Here is a 15067-nt window from a genome sequence, read left to right on the forward strand (position 1 = left end):
TATCTCTGGAAGTGCCTGCAGCCTGTGCCCTGATGTGCAATTTCTTTTTACTGCTAAGCTGAGAGAGGCACCGAGCACATCCCTTCAGAGGCCTCCCCCCAGGCTTGGTATCCCAAGACCATGTCAGAAACCAAAGCATCACCAGGATCCCTGTCCAGGGCAAGCAGAAAGGCAAAGGAAGATAGGAAGGCAGAAATGTCCTCCATCCCCAGAAGGAGTGCCTCTGGGACTTGCTCATCTGCAGCCTCCTCCCCGCCAGGCCTGGGAAAACCCAGCGCTGACTCAGGTCGGTATCTCCATGAGATGGTGCTGGCCAGGGCCGTGGTGCAAGGTGAGGGTCCAGCTGTGTTCAGCTGAAATAGAATCCGGAAAATAACCCAGAGATGCCACAAGGGTTGAAGCACGTCAGGCAAACACGGTGAATGTTTCCCAGGTTCTCATCCCATGGGCCAGGGGACAACAATGGGTGGCATGTGGGCAGAGCTTGTCACAGCCACAGCAGGTCCCCTTGCTGTGACCACTATCCACACCTCCTGCCCCTTATTTCCTTCCCAGGTGAGTAATTATGGTCACTAATGTCCGCACCAGAGCATGTCCCTGGGCTGCACCTATCCCACAGAGTGGCTCACTGCCCCAGGTCCTTGGGCACCCCTGGCCACCCCGGCCAGGCTGTAGGGACAGGCCAGTCGCAGGCAGGGACAGCTGGGGTGCCCAGGAGCCTGCACAGCTTCCCAGTTACTTCATCAAATCAGAATTTATGTTTCTACTGGAGCTACATTTAACTCTGGTGTGTGCACCGTTTATGTCAGCATGCTCAGGGGAGCAAGCTGGGCTTATCACAGCAACGCACAACCCAAACACCGAAACGAGCTTCACAAACTTTATCTTCTGAGCACTGGCAGAATGCAAGGTGAGCAGAGCAATGCAAACCTTTTGAGACAAGAGGAGCTGCTCTTGTCTCAGCTGCACCTAGACCCTTTCAGGGACGAAGAGAGCAGCAGCAGCTGGGCACTGCCCTGAGCCACCCTCGGCGGCAGGAGGGCAGCGATGCAGCGGCCGCAGCCTGCTCGCAGGGGGCCAGCCCAGGGCAGTAGAGGCTGCCTGAGCTGGACACTACTTCCCAGCCACAGGAGCTGTGCCTGGTTAGGGGGGAGATCTGGTATGTTTTGGGGGGAAATATGGGCTGCTTTGTGTTCAGGTTTGAGCTCCTCAGGGTTTTGTGTTTATATGTGGGGGGGAGGAGGTGGGTCATGGCTCGGGTGCCCTGTGTGGGGTGGGGCAGGGCTGCTGTCAGCGTTATGGATTACCAATAAGCGCTAAAAGCCTCCAGCAGGGCTGTGGAGGAGAGGTGGGTAATGAGGCAGGGGACAGAGCTGGAGGGATGTGCTGCTGCTGGGGCCTGTGGCAGGGACAGCAGGTATGGAGGGGTGGCTGTGCTGGGGCTGCCTGAAGACTGGGAAAGCACCTGGACAAGTCCTGAGCAGTTTTCTTCCTTTTAGGGTGCTGGTGGGGCAGAGGAGGCTGCACAGTGCCCAGCTCCTGTGCCAAGGGGGCCATTATTCTCCCTGGTGACAATCCCTGTTTGGATGGAGATGGCATTATCACACCCATGCATCTAGGAGCCAGCACAGTTATTTATGTACAGGAAAAAGCCCTTTGTAGAAAATGGTCTATTCATCAAGCAAAATAATTTCCTGCCCAAGGAAGGTGCCCAGAATTTCAGTCTCAGTTATGCTTTCAGTACTAATTATCACTTAAGGTTAAAGATGATTGGGAGGGAAAGTTAATCCCTGTTATTGGCTTCCTTAGGAAGAAGTACTGCAATGCAAAGTGTAAGCACCTGGTGTAGATGAATCCACAGTGGCTGCTAATACATAAACCACATACTGCTCAGAATATCAGCTGAAAGTGGTTGGCAGAGGAGAGACTACCAAGGAGTGCCAACCCCACAGGCCCACCCAGTCCGTGTGCTCTGCCCTGGGCACCCAGTTGTCCCCTGTATCACAGAAATTAACCCTTGGCTTGACTGATGGTGGCCACACTTTTGTTTTGGTAGCCTCATGAAGAAAATACAACCCCAGACTTAACAACTGTCTCCCCAGGGCAGCACTGCTCAGCCAAGGTCTGTCCCCACAGGTGGGAGGGGCTGCTTGAAAGAGCTGCTGTCATGTGTAAGACAGGGTTTACAAGCCCTTCCCCTGGTAAGGGTGAGAAGGTTTTTTTCTGTGAGAAACAGGCTGATGGCCAGGCTACACCACCTTGTGCACCTGGTCAAAGGTTTTGTGCCTCTGGTGTCACCCGCAGCTCAGGCTTTTGGCACGCTGTTTGCTACCCCAAGGAACAGGTGCTTGAGCTTTGTCCTGCTGGACAAAACCTGTCCTGGTGGTTTGAATAGGACACTTAGCCTGTGCCTGGCACAGAGCCCTGTGCTTCAGCATGGTGTGACTCGCCTGCTGTGCTCGGGTGAAAGGCACCAAAGCATCTTACTTGAGCTTTGCTTGGTGGAGAATGCTTCCAAAACCTGCCAGAGGTGTGAGGGTGCTGTGAGGCGAATGGGAGACGCGTGGCCGTGGCAGGAGGATGTGTGAGACCCCTGCCCTGCAGCCGTGAGGCTCCTGCAAGGGGCTGCCAGCAGGCAGGGAGCAGTGGCCTCTTCCTTGGCAGTGTGTGCTGCCCAGGGTGACTTAGCTACAGAAGCCACTGTGTTCATCACAAATATCCCTGGTGATGCAGGGACAAGGCGAGTGAATTACTCAAATTACTTGAATCTCCCCAGTGGTGCATGGAGATTCAATCTCGGCCTGGCATTAAATCAAGTCAGTGACATAGATCAAAGGATACTGCTTTAATCACCTCGTTAGGCCACAGACATCATTAGTTACTCATTATGATGTGTTGATGCCGGCATTCTCTGTAACACAGTTATGTACACTCGCTATCAGACATTTTTCTCATCAAACGGGATGTCAATACTTTAACATCTTAATGAGTTACAGTCAATATCCATTGCAATAAAGCTCGTGTTTTCTCATGATTTCATCTACCCTTAGGGTTTTGATTAAAATGGCCGCTTTTTCCAGGTAATTGATTGAGGAATTAAGGAAATTCCATGTAGGAACAAGCACATGCTGCTATGCAGGCTCTGAAAACCTTCAGTTGTCTCCAAGTGCTTCAGATACTACAAAGGAGGCTGCAATTTTAATATGGATTTTGGACACTGTTGCTTAATTCTTCTTTCCCAATCACTTGTAAAACAGGTTTAGTATCAAATAAAGTAATTAAAATATCTAAGAGAGTATTGGAAAAATGTTCCAAGCAAGTCATTGGTTTGCAAAGGTCTAAGAATGAGAACAAGTGCTGCTGTCAGGTGAGCACCAGTTTGGATGAACACGCCCAGTAAATCAGAAGGTTTTCTGATTTACTGCACTGGCAAAATATTAAATCATTTGCAGGAGCACAAAAGCAGGCAGAACAGGCTGCAGTGTTTTTTCAGGCTCAGGTTGAGCAAGTGTAAGTTTGCAGAAGTCCCCAGTTGTTCAAATTAGGGGTGGGGCATCATCTCTTTCAGCAAAGCAGATTTTTTGCCAAGTGAAGTAGGACGGTAAAGTGTTGAAGCTGACCACCTTCTAGTTTCATCTGAGAAAAATGTTCATGCACCACTGACAAAAAGAAATTAAATATGAAAAGGAAGGTGACGTAGCAGCACCCAGCCTGCAGAGCTGACTCAGTGTCCCCTGGCTGTCTCCTGCCCAGATGGACATGACTGGACACCACACAGGGCTGTGCTGCTGGGGCTGGTTATCCCTGCTCTGCCCACAGCCCACAGGGAGCCCTCCTGCTCACTGCAGCCCTTTCACTTCCACCTGTCCGGACAAATCCTGGCTCCATTTAGACAGATTACTAAAATACAAATAACTTCAGTAATTCCCCTTTAAACAAATCTCCATGAAATTTGACACTTCTAATGACAGACCTAGGGCTGCAGTTTGGGACTGTAAAGCCACATTCAAACTGTCTTTTATTTTAAAAACATCTTTTATACAGGAAAAGACAGCAGAGGTTTCCTGGATCTAATTTAAATCCCAAACTGGACTTTTTTTTACTCTTTATGGTAGTGAAAGACTATGTGGTTGCTGGATTTGTAGGAATAAGAGAAAATTTGTCACTGAAAATAGCAAATGAGCCGTTGTGATTTGATCAGTCTTTTAATTAATTTTAGTGGGCTTTGCATCAACTGGCTGCTGGCAGCTTTTTTAGTGTCACTCACTTCTGAAGGAGGCCTACCCAGGGTAATTACCTCATTCACCTCTAACAGAAATTACATGTTCCTTATCTCTTTAATTAGAGTCTATATAATGTTAGTAATGATGGATTATCCATATATTAATTAAAAAGGGTTGTTTTGATGTTAGGCTTGCATATGTAGGGTCATCAGTATGAGGATATGCATTAAAACCAGATTTAAAATCCCTGAAGGGTTATACAGCCCTGCTTTTCCAAGGCACTTGACCTTAGAAGTGCTTTAGACTGCTCCTTTCTCATGTTTCTCTAGTTTTTTTACATTGTGCCTCACTTGGCAAACACTAAATTGCAGGAAGTCATGTGCAATAAGGGACAGAAACAAGTTCACTTTATTTGGCTCTTAGGGTGGTCAGTGGCATGATGAGGAAGAGAGTGACACCACCTGAAATGAATACACAGCTGTAAACTCTGCATCTCCACCAGGCTCCTGCAATTGGCCATTAGACCCTTTAGGGAAGTGAGAACAGACACAGCACATATGGTACTGGGATGCAGGTTTGCTGCCAGTTTTTGAAGGCTTTCAGCCCAGAAGCACGGTGTGACTGGCTGCAGAGTGGGTCTGTTGCTCCCCAGGGAGATGCCACAGGCCCTACATAGAACCCAAGGTCTTGTTTGTCCCCTCAACAGCCGAACTGGAGACGGAAAGGCACATCTGTCTGATCAGAGGTAAGGCAGACTGGGAAAAGCAGGACTGAAGAGACATCTTCATGAAGACTAGGTTTGAGACACAGTGGTCTCCTAGGATGTCATGTCCCAGGACTTATCCAGGCTCAGGCAACAACACGCCATATAGATGGGACTTGAAAGATGTGATCTTAATTTTAGAAAAAGCAGCAGATGAAAAAAAAGCTCTTGTTACAGAATGAGTGATGGGGAACCCATGGTGTTTTCCCAGCTGCAGTCTGAATTGGCAGTGTGGTTGTAGCATTATTCTTAGGCACTATTCCAGCAAAACACTTGAGTATGTGCTTAATTAAATCATTAATGTGAGAAGTTTAAAGGGCTGGAAAGCATGCAGCTAAATCCTTTGCTAGGGACTTAATATTAATGCCTCAGTTTCCCTTCTTCACCATAGAAAAGAAATATTTACTTCCCATACAGAGTGCTGACAAGCTTAATTCAATCTTCCTTGTAAAGTGCCTGGAGGGCTTTAAGGAAAAGGTGCTATAAAAATCAGAATATTATTCTACACTCCCTAGCAAGACAGCACTTTGCTTTATATATTATCCTACTGGTGATGCATCTCCCTCTGGCTGACAGCAGGATCAATTAATGTACATAAACCAAAAGAGCCTGTTTAGGAGACTTGTGGTCCATGTCATCTGCTAGCACCTGATGACAAATCCAAACTTGAAAAGATGGAAAAGTCAGAGATTTTAAGGCATTTTAGTGCAAAAGCAGCCAGTGGAAGACTCTGAAGACTGTGTGTGTCTTCAGAGTAGCGACAGGAAAAGGGCTGTTTCTCCAGAAATCTGTTATTTATGGTCTTTGCTATTCCCTTTTCAGTTTTTCTGATCTTTGGTAAGTTAGCAAACTGTACTCTCACACTGTTCTCATTTCATATTTTCTTCATTAGATTGAGAAGAATCTGGATATGACCTCAGAGGCAGCTGGAGTTAAGTGAAGACGAGGGAACTGCTGCCAAGGAGAGACCATCAAGTGCAGCCAGCATGGGAGAGGTTAGGGCAGGGTGGAGCTTTTTTTGAAACCCTCTAATCGTGCTTCTGCGTTTAAAAATGTTGAAAGTACTGTTCAGGACAGAGTATTGCAAGCAACACACATTTTCCTTAAGGTTCACTGATTTCAGCACAGCTAACACAGGTATTTTTGATGTTTTTAACCTCTGTTTTTTCATGCATTGAAATATGAGTGTACTGTAATGTCTGCAAAGGCAGATACTCAAAGTGAGTGAGAAGGTGCTGCTTCAAACTATCTCCCAGATAAAATGCAAATGATTGAAAATATGAAGCTCTTCACAGGTAGTTGCTGTGAATGCTTATTTCCTGCCTATAGTTTTGAATGTTGTGTTCTGACTAAACTTAATGTTTTTTCCTATTTTTGCTTTCTTTCAATGACAATAGTTAAACTACCATATAGTGAACATCAAGAATCATAGCTACTCCTCTGGCATTTTTGTGTTTACCGTTTATTTAATTAATATAAAATCATTACAGTGAAAATTACTCTTAACAAATCTCTAAAGTACATGAAAAAGTAATAATAGCAATTCACGAATGAGTGATTTTGTTTGTTTGATTTTTTTAAAATATGACCGTTGGCAACTCCTTTCTCTGTTGGTGTGTTTGTGCCCTGCCTTTCCAGGATACAGCCTCTTCGTGGAAATATTTCCTCGTCTATGTCTGCTGCACTTGGCACACAACAGTCTCATTACTCAACAGAGGCTCTATGTGCCATGAAAAATAAATAATTAAACTCCAGCTATTTCAGTAGGTAAACGCTGCCTTTCTCACCCCTGTGCATAAAGCAGCCAGTGTTCCACACCTGGCAGAGTTCTCTGGGAGTTCAAGCTCCTTGAAGTCCTGTGGCATGAAACCCTAAAGTGCTGACAGAGTGTGTGCCACCGCCGGGGCTGTCCGGGGGCAAAGGGCAGGGGTGAGCCGGGATAGGAGTGCCCAGCCCTGCTCTGGCTGGGGATGGAGACAAAGCTGGGGGGGGTTACAGCCAAGCCACGTTTGTACGTGTGTACATCCTCCAGCACCTTTTAGAGTTGTAGCTTCTACGTGTGCCAGGCAGATGCTCAGTCGTGTTTGCTCTCTCTCAGCAGAGACAGGCGTTATGAGGGCTGGCAGGGTACGTGGCCGGGGAGTTTCACACAAATACTCGAGAAGGACGAAATGCTGTTTAGCTTCCACCGAAAGAGAGAAGAAATGCACACCTGCCTCCCTGAGATTCTGCAGCTCCACAGTTCTGAGGGCAGTGCTGCAATGGCAATTCCTAGCAGCTGTGGGGAAGAACAGAATTTGGGGGGCCAGTGGGAAGCACCACTGTCTGAGCAGAGCTGATCAGTCTGATGCCTTGAAGTGGCTGCCTGAAGGAGGCTAGACAAGATTAAGAGAGTAAAAGCAGGTATTTATTTGAAGGGCCTTCAAAGGTACACCCTGGGCAGTCCAAAGCCTACGAGGGGCTCCACCCAAGATGGACACTGGGTCACGGGTTCTTCACACTTTTATAAGTTTGCTCCATTTGCATATCACGGTTAATTCTCCAATTACAATTTCAGGCAGTGATGTAATTACCCCAAGTTTTCTCCTCCTGTCAGAGGCTTTTAGTTTACATATTTTGGGGCCAGGGACAATAAGGTGTCCTTGAGTTCAGACCCAGAGAGGGTTTGTTATGTCTAACCAGCATGAGAGAACAGCAGCTAACAGGCTGTATGAAGTGTCAGAGTTACATACTAAATAGTACAGGATTTGAAAGGTTTAAAAGTTAAAACCTAAGGCATCAGGTCTTGCTCTTCTGTCTAGATTCAGCAGCTTCTTCTCATCTGTAATTTACTGTGTTTTCCCCTGAAAATACATCTTCCCTCACCCTGGGAAAGTGTGAGGAAACCTCTGGGTTTTCTCCTCACTATATGCTGTAGCTTCTTCTCATGCTGTGGCAGCTCAAGTGTTTTATTTTATAAACTAATTAGAAGCTACTGCTTTGCTAGGTAAGAATGTTAAGAACTGATCAGCACCCCAAGTACTTTCGGTGTTTGAGTAATGATGAAAAAAGGACAACCCCTCCATTTGGATGCCATTTCTAAATCACTCCGCCAGAAGTTTCAAATCAAAGCTGGTGGAGGGACAGGCTGTCTCAGACCACGCGGCTCCAACCTGTGTAATAAGTGCAGGCTTAATCCCTGCTAATGCCCTACAAGCATTGTTGAGACAGTGTTATACAACCACCTGGAGCTGCTGCCAGGTAAAGCCTTTGGGTGCCCTTCGTGCCGCTGGAGGAGTGTGCTATCAGCAGGGGAAATCCCGCAGTGCAGGCTCCTGCTCACACTTGGGTTTGGCAGAGCCGGGTGGCAGTCGCTGCGTGCGTGGCAGGGTGGGGACAGTGCTGGTGGCAGCTCACAGGTGCCTTGGCAGCACCCTCTGTGCCCAGCACACCTCTGCCGTGCATGGCTGAATGTGCTCAATGTGCTTTGGCTGCCACCTGGTCCATTGCAATGAGGACCTGGCTTCCAGGTTTTTAAGCATAAGGGGGGTGAATCCAGAAGGCTGATAGCAAAACACTGGTGAAGATTCATTGCTACAGTGACCAGAAACACAGAGGATGCAGAGAAAAAGCAACTTCACATCATTTATGGCAGAAAGGTACCTGCTGTAAGTTAGAACAGCCCTAAAGATGCTGTGATCTGTAGCAGCTTCCTGAGGCAAACCAGAATCCCCTTTTCATAAGCAATGTATCTATTTATGTAAAGCAGAGAAAATACTACAAGTCTCATGATGTTCGTTCCAGACAAGGAAAAATCTGAAGCAGTAAATGTGCAGAGTGAGTTAGTGAATCAAAGCTGGGCAATGGCTTTAAAAGCACCAGGTGTTCCCTGCTGGAGCTCTGTCGCTGACAGCTGGTGGCAGTTTGCTGCGGGCTCTGGACAGTGCAAAAAGCAGTCTCAATAGCGAATGAAGAGGAGCAAAACCCTCCCCTTCCTTAAAGCTGGATCATGGAAATGGACCCGTAGCATGGTGGGTTGTCACAAGGGCCCTGCTTTTGAAATGTGATCCATGTGTGCAAATCCCACACAGATCAGATGCTAAAACTGCAGTGATTCTTTGACACCTCAGCTGAGGAAGAGAACGAATGTGCTCTGTACTCATCTTTCCTTTTCTTAAGCAAAGCCAATTAAATTAACTTTGAAACAAGGACTTTGATTACTCTCTCTGACGTCATCTTTACGTTGATGTGATTCTGTGGACTGGTGGCATCACTGCTGATTTGCACTGGTGTAAGAACAACGGGACTCTGTGTTTCCTAGGCAGTGAAGCTGCTTATGTTTTGTGTAAAGAAAGAAACGCAGTCAAACAACTTAAAGGGGAAATAAGTTAACCAAGAAATTCAGAAGGAGCTAAAAGCAGTATGAGCACAGATACAGCTACAATATTCCAACTGTATTGCTAGTTTGAAAAAAATACACAGCCTAAATAAGGAAGTATTGACTTCACTATAAATGTGTACGCTGCTCTCTCTCATTTTTGAGTTCTAATTGACATCCAAAGGTGAGCAAGTTAATAACTTTCTGAAATTTTATTTATTATTTTAGTATACATACTGTACTTTATTGCCTTTCAGATCCTTGAATGAATGTAAGCTTCCCTTCCCCTTCAAATAATGTTATGCAACATGAGAATAAATCAACCGTAAGGATTAAAATTATAATTGACCTGGAGTGAAAGTAGGAGAGAAAGTTCCACCCAGCATAGCCTGAGTTGAAATTCTAGTTGCTTCTGTATGAAGGGGAGTTGACCTTTGTGTATAGCCAAGGATTTTGCTATTGATGACATCTGGCAGGCATGGAGGTTTATATACATATATTTATTTATCTATTTTCACCCGGTGAAATCTGGACTTTCAGTATTCAGCTTTAATGCTCTTTTTTTTTTTTGCTATAGTTGCTATTATGCTCTAACTTTGAGGATGTCAAACTCCTGAAAAGAGCAATTGTTTTGCTTTAGGTACAGTAAAGCCTACAAATGTTATGCTTGGGGTGAGAGACAGAGGCTTTGTGTGTATCAAGGGAATCTGGTGCATGAAGGGAGTGGAGCTGGGCCCAGGACTGATATAACTGACCTTGCCCGACATCTGAGGTGAGCCAGAGTGTTCTTCACTACAGTCATAGGATTACAGGACAGCAGCTCATGAGTGGAGTTTTAGGGAATGTTTTTATGTTAAAAAATGAAGCAAAATAAACCCACAAAAATTTGAAACTAGTTAAACCTGAACCTGGGTATATTTCACAGTTCTGTATTGAAAAAAATCAGCCCTGATGTCATGTGCAGCACATTCTGTTCAGTGCCCTTTCCATTCAGTCTTTACTATTAACACGTAGCATAGGCCACTAATGGCCATGAATATATTAAATGGACTATGGCTAATAACTATGTGATTAAAATTTTTAGAACAAGGCCATGGCAGTTTTCCATAGCTCTGACATTTGCCTAATAAGCCCAAACTCACTGACTGCTTTAGTAAATGATACACGACTTCTCTTGTAAACCTGGCATGGGGTTACATTAAATATTGCCTTGTATTTAACAACGTGCTACTTTCCTGCCCTACTCTCATAAGTCTAGTAGGAGTTGTGGCCTTAATTTAGCCTGGGTGGAACTATAGGTTGGACTCGTTGTTCCAGCAAGGTAATTGCTTCTCTGCATAAATGAATTATCCTTTTCATTTACAGTGCCCATGGAAAGTTGTGTGTCATTGCAGCACGCTCGGCAGTGTAGCTGTAGCAATCTTTCAGTATGTCGTGCACGTGCTCACTGGGTCGGTTTTGTCCCCGGTGGCACAGCTTTGCTGCAGGGTGAGATGTATGACAAGCTGGCGCTTTGGAGGGATGCTGGCTCTGCCTCGCTGCTGGCCTCCCCTACAAAATGGGTACTAATGTGACAGAGGATGAGCATCGCCTGAAAATGTCAACTCCAAAGGCCTTCCTGACAGGCTGACCAGGATGGCAACTCTGCTGAGAGCCGTGGAGAGACACTCAGTAAGCAATACCTGTGGTGCAAGCTCTGGGAGCAGGGGAAGCATATGAGGGCAAAGGCTGTGAGCCTGAGTCCTGCTGCAAAGGAGGAGCTGCCTGAAAGACAGAAGCTGGCTGGGATGTGCCTCCAAATTGGTGCAGTGCAAAGCCATGACCCAGCTGCTGCAGTAGGAGAGGGAAAGTAAACAGGGCTGGCAGAGGCACCAGAAGCTGAACTTCGTGAACTCCTACCAGATGGAGTTACACCAGCAATTAACTTGGTGCAATTACTTCCACACAACTGCACTGGAAATTATTGCAAGATAGATCAACCCATTAACAATAGGAAAACAGCATTGCAAAACTCCAATCACCTTCCAAGTGTTATGCACTCACTTTCCACTGAAATTAATGAAAATAATGCAAATGGGGTGCTTGGATTCCTGACAGATCACTGCATTGAGTAATTGGGCCACAGCTCCTGGATGTACCTGCTCAAAAAGTAAACAGAGTGATGAGAGAGATGACCTAGACTGAAAACAGTTCTTGTCCTTCCATTTTCCCCAAACCTATTGCTGGCAATATCTTGCTGTTTCTCTTGGCAAGCATACATCTCCAGCTTCTGGTCAGGGCCTGCTAGAAAAACTTCAACTTTAGTATGGAAACCTATATATTTTCTGATTAATATTTCCATCAAGCTTAGTCCTGGGTAAACATTGTGTAACATTAGCATTCATCAGTGAGCTTGCACAGTCTGCTTGAAAAAAAATTGAAAAAATATTTCAAAAACCTTCTTTCAGTCTAGAATGAATATTACAGCCACAGAAAAGATCTGTGTAAAAGAGAATAATTTTCTCCTCTTTCAGAGATTGATGAACTATTCACAAGTCAATCATTTACTTTTCAGTGCATTATTGCCTGATTAGTCAAGTGCTGATGCAATTAAACTTAATGATCTTACTGAGTAGGTGTCTGCTGAGACTGACATTTGAAAAGAATGGGTCATTAGTATTTTTGTAAAGCAGACCTTTCTTTGTTTTTACCATCATATTTCTGTATTTCCACTGCTACTAGTCACCACTTCAGATGAGACCGTACTGTTCTCATTTGGAGCTGGTATCTAATTACACACCACAGATCAGCTACTAAGAAGCATGTGAAGTTTATGAAATATCAGTTTAGGAGTTGCTCCAAATAGAGAAGAGATTATGCAAGTTACTTTTCCCAAGGTGAATTACAGACATGCAGGAAGGGCTCAGTTTCTGTTGGCAAGAAGGCCTGACTGACTGCTAGACCTCAGCCTCTGGAAGACTGGCAGAAGAGATTCCATCCTGAGAGGTGCTAAGCTGTTGCTGCTGCCAGAAGAATAAAGAAGGCACAGGGTGTCCCATGTGACATGGGAAACTTGAGGAGCAGCGCAGGACATGGACTAGGTTGTTTCCAACGAAAGGAATCTTCTGTATGTAAACAAGGTTTTGTAGCAAAGTGTTGAGTCCAGGAAACAATTTCTGGCAAGGAGAATAAGCTTTCCTTTTGAGAGGAGTGCAATTATTTCTCTATTGTTCTCCTAGTTCCTCCACAATTTAGTCTTGGCTGTGTCTCCAGTGAGAAAGTACTACTTGGAAAATAAAGGAATCTGAGAGAACACACAGAGGAAAACAAAAAACCCAAGATGTCGTTTTACCGATTTCAGAAAGTGAATTTAGCAGGTAAGAACATGATAATAGCTATATGTTTTTGCTTTGAAAGGGATAATTAGTAGTGAAATTAAGCAATGGAGCACTTTGGTAGGAACTGCAGGGAAAGAAAAATCTCTGTAAGCTAGAAAACAGCAGGGTCTAACAGTAAAGCACCTGTTGGTTTACACTTTCTGTGTTTGTTACTATCTCCAAAATATTTAACACTATGACCACAATTTGTGTATTTCTGAGAAAGAAAACTAAAATGTTGCTGTTCCTACTCTGCCACAGATCCTGATTTTCCAGACATGGGACAGGCTTCCTGTAGAAGCAACTCCATTGTCTTAATTGATGCATTTGCACCAGGGAGAGCAGATGTAATAAGATGAGAATCAAGTCCACGGGTCAACAGTTTCAAAAATAACTATCTAAAATTAGGTGCCTAATTCTATAAATAGGAACCCGAGTAGAGGTGGGCTAGTTTTTAAAAACACTGCAGGAGTGACAAATTCTGCTGAAGTCAATTTGAGCTGGAGGCAAGTTTTCCTTCGAAAATCAGGCTGTTTTATTTAAATACCTGGTATTGTTACAGGCATATTGGACATCCTGGGTTGAAGGTTTGAATTTCCCATCCCAAAGTATAGCTGTATCAGCCCGTACCCAGTGCACAGAGCACTCATCACACAGAACACGAGCATATTCCATCTTGACATACATTATTGGATGAGTGTGTCTGGGGACTCAAAACAAAAAGATTAGAAACATACACTTTCCTCTCTTTGATCCTGAGGCAAGCCACAAATGTAACAGAGGCCTAAGGGCTGTTCTAAAGGATGCTGGGGAGTAGCTTTGTGGAGGAACTTCTGCATGGGCTGGGGATGAATACAGAACAAAACCTCCTCTGCAGCATCCACCAGCAAGGTCTTCCTGCCTCCCAAACCAGTGTGGAACAAAGTAAGATGAGCTCTGAAAGCACTGCCTAGACACTCATGTATGTCTGCACGACATAATGAGCCAGGCTACCTGAAAGTTGTAAGGATGGGAAATGCAGTTTGGGTGCTTCGAATGTATTTTTAAATCTTATTGGGTTCAAAAACTTAAACCAAGCTGTTAAATCAAGAACAATGGGACTAAAATATTTACTCATAAGTGCTGGAGGCTGAAACTAACAGCATAACACAAAGGTAGGCAGACACAGAGAGGACAATTGCCTCAGGCTATCATTGCTATTGGGCCTATAGGTATCTTCAGAAAGAATAATGACAAACTCTTTTCCACTCAACTAGATCCACTTATCTGTATAAGATAAGGGTTTATAATTCAGTTTCAGTAGCAGCTTGTAGGAATCTGTAAGTTGTTGTGAACTAATAAATTCCTATAAGCGCACAACTAATTTCATTGCCAAGTGGTTACTACTGGTGACAATTAAATGACAGTTGACTCTACATAGGTTTTTTATAGCACACTTCAGATTTGTTCCATTGCATACTGTACCTTCCAGTCCATTTCTGATTGTCTTCATCCTTTTGCAGTAATATTCTGCCAAGTGTGGTGGCATTATACCACAGAGGTGGCAGCCATGTGAAGAGCAGTTGTGCCACATCACTTAATAGGCAGTAATTGTCTCCAGGAGTCACCAGAATCCTGATCTGCTGCATCAGACATCACTTCTTTGACAGCTAAAGCTGAAAAGATGCTTGGGATGGAACCTTAAATACACTTTGTTTCAGGTTGCAGGGGCTGTGCTAAAAGCCTACAGTGCTGAAGAAAACACAGCCATACATTTATCTTGGGTTTTTGGTTCCTTTTTAAACCTAATTTCTATATGAACAAGACTTATGAGACACCACTGTGTCCTGCTGCCCCAGGTGAGGACATTTTAAAATCCAATGGCCAGTTTGAGACAAGTTTCACACGTGGCTACTGTTCACGAGAGAAATAAAGGTCTGGCACATTTCAGGGAAAGGAGGTGGGGTGGCCCCGTCAAGGTTTCCACCAAGAAACAGGCGGCCACCAAAACTGATGTGCTGCATGTGCAAGAGCCTCTTTGTCCACACGGATGCTGCAGCCTGAGCCCTCACCTGTTTAGACAGTGAGGTTAATCAACCATGAGACAGGACTGGATAAGAACCTGTTTTGTCCCTGCTTGTGCTCCCAGAAGTATGTGTTGGTCTAGACTTGGCAGTGGGAGGGCAGTTAAAGTTCTCTTTGTGTTTCTAAGCTGATCCTGCTTTTGTGTGATGTGTAATGCAACCGTGTGCTTTTTGGATGTTTTAAGTTGATGGTAAGCTTCTGAGGTCAGAAATGCATTTCAGTACTGTCATTGCTCTCATAAGATTTCCAAGTGTATGTAAGTGAATTCCTGTGGTTGAAGCCCCTTATCCCATATTTTCTCTGT

Source organism: Corvus hawaiiensis, chromosome 13 (genome assembly GCF_020740725.1).
Source record: "Corvus hawaiiensis isolate bCorHaw1 chromosome 13, bCorHaw1.pri.cur, whole genome shotgun sequence".
NCBI classification, from domain to species: Eukaryota; Metazoa; Chordata; class Aves; order Passeriformes; family Corvidae; genus Corvus; species Corvus hawaiiensis.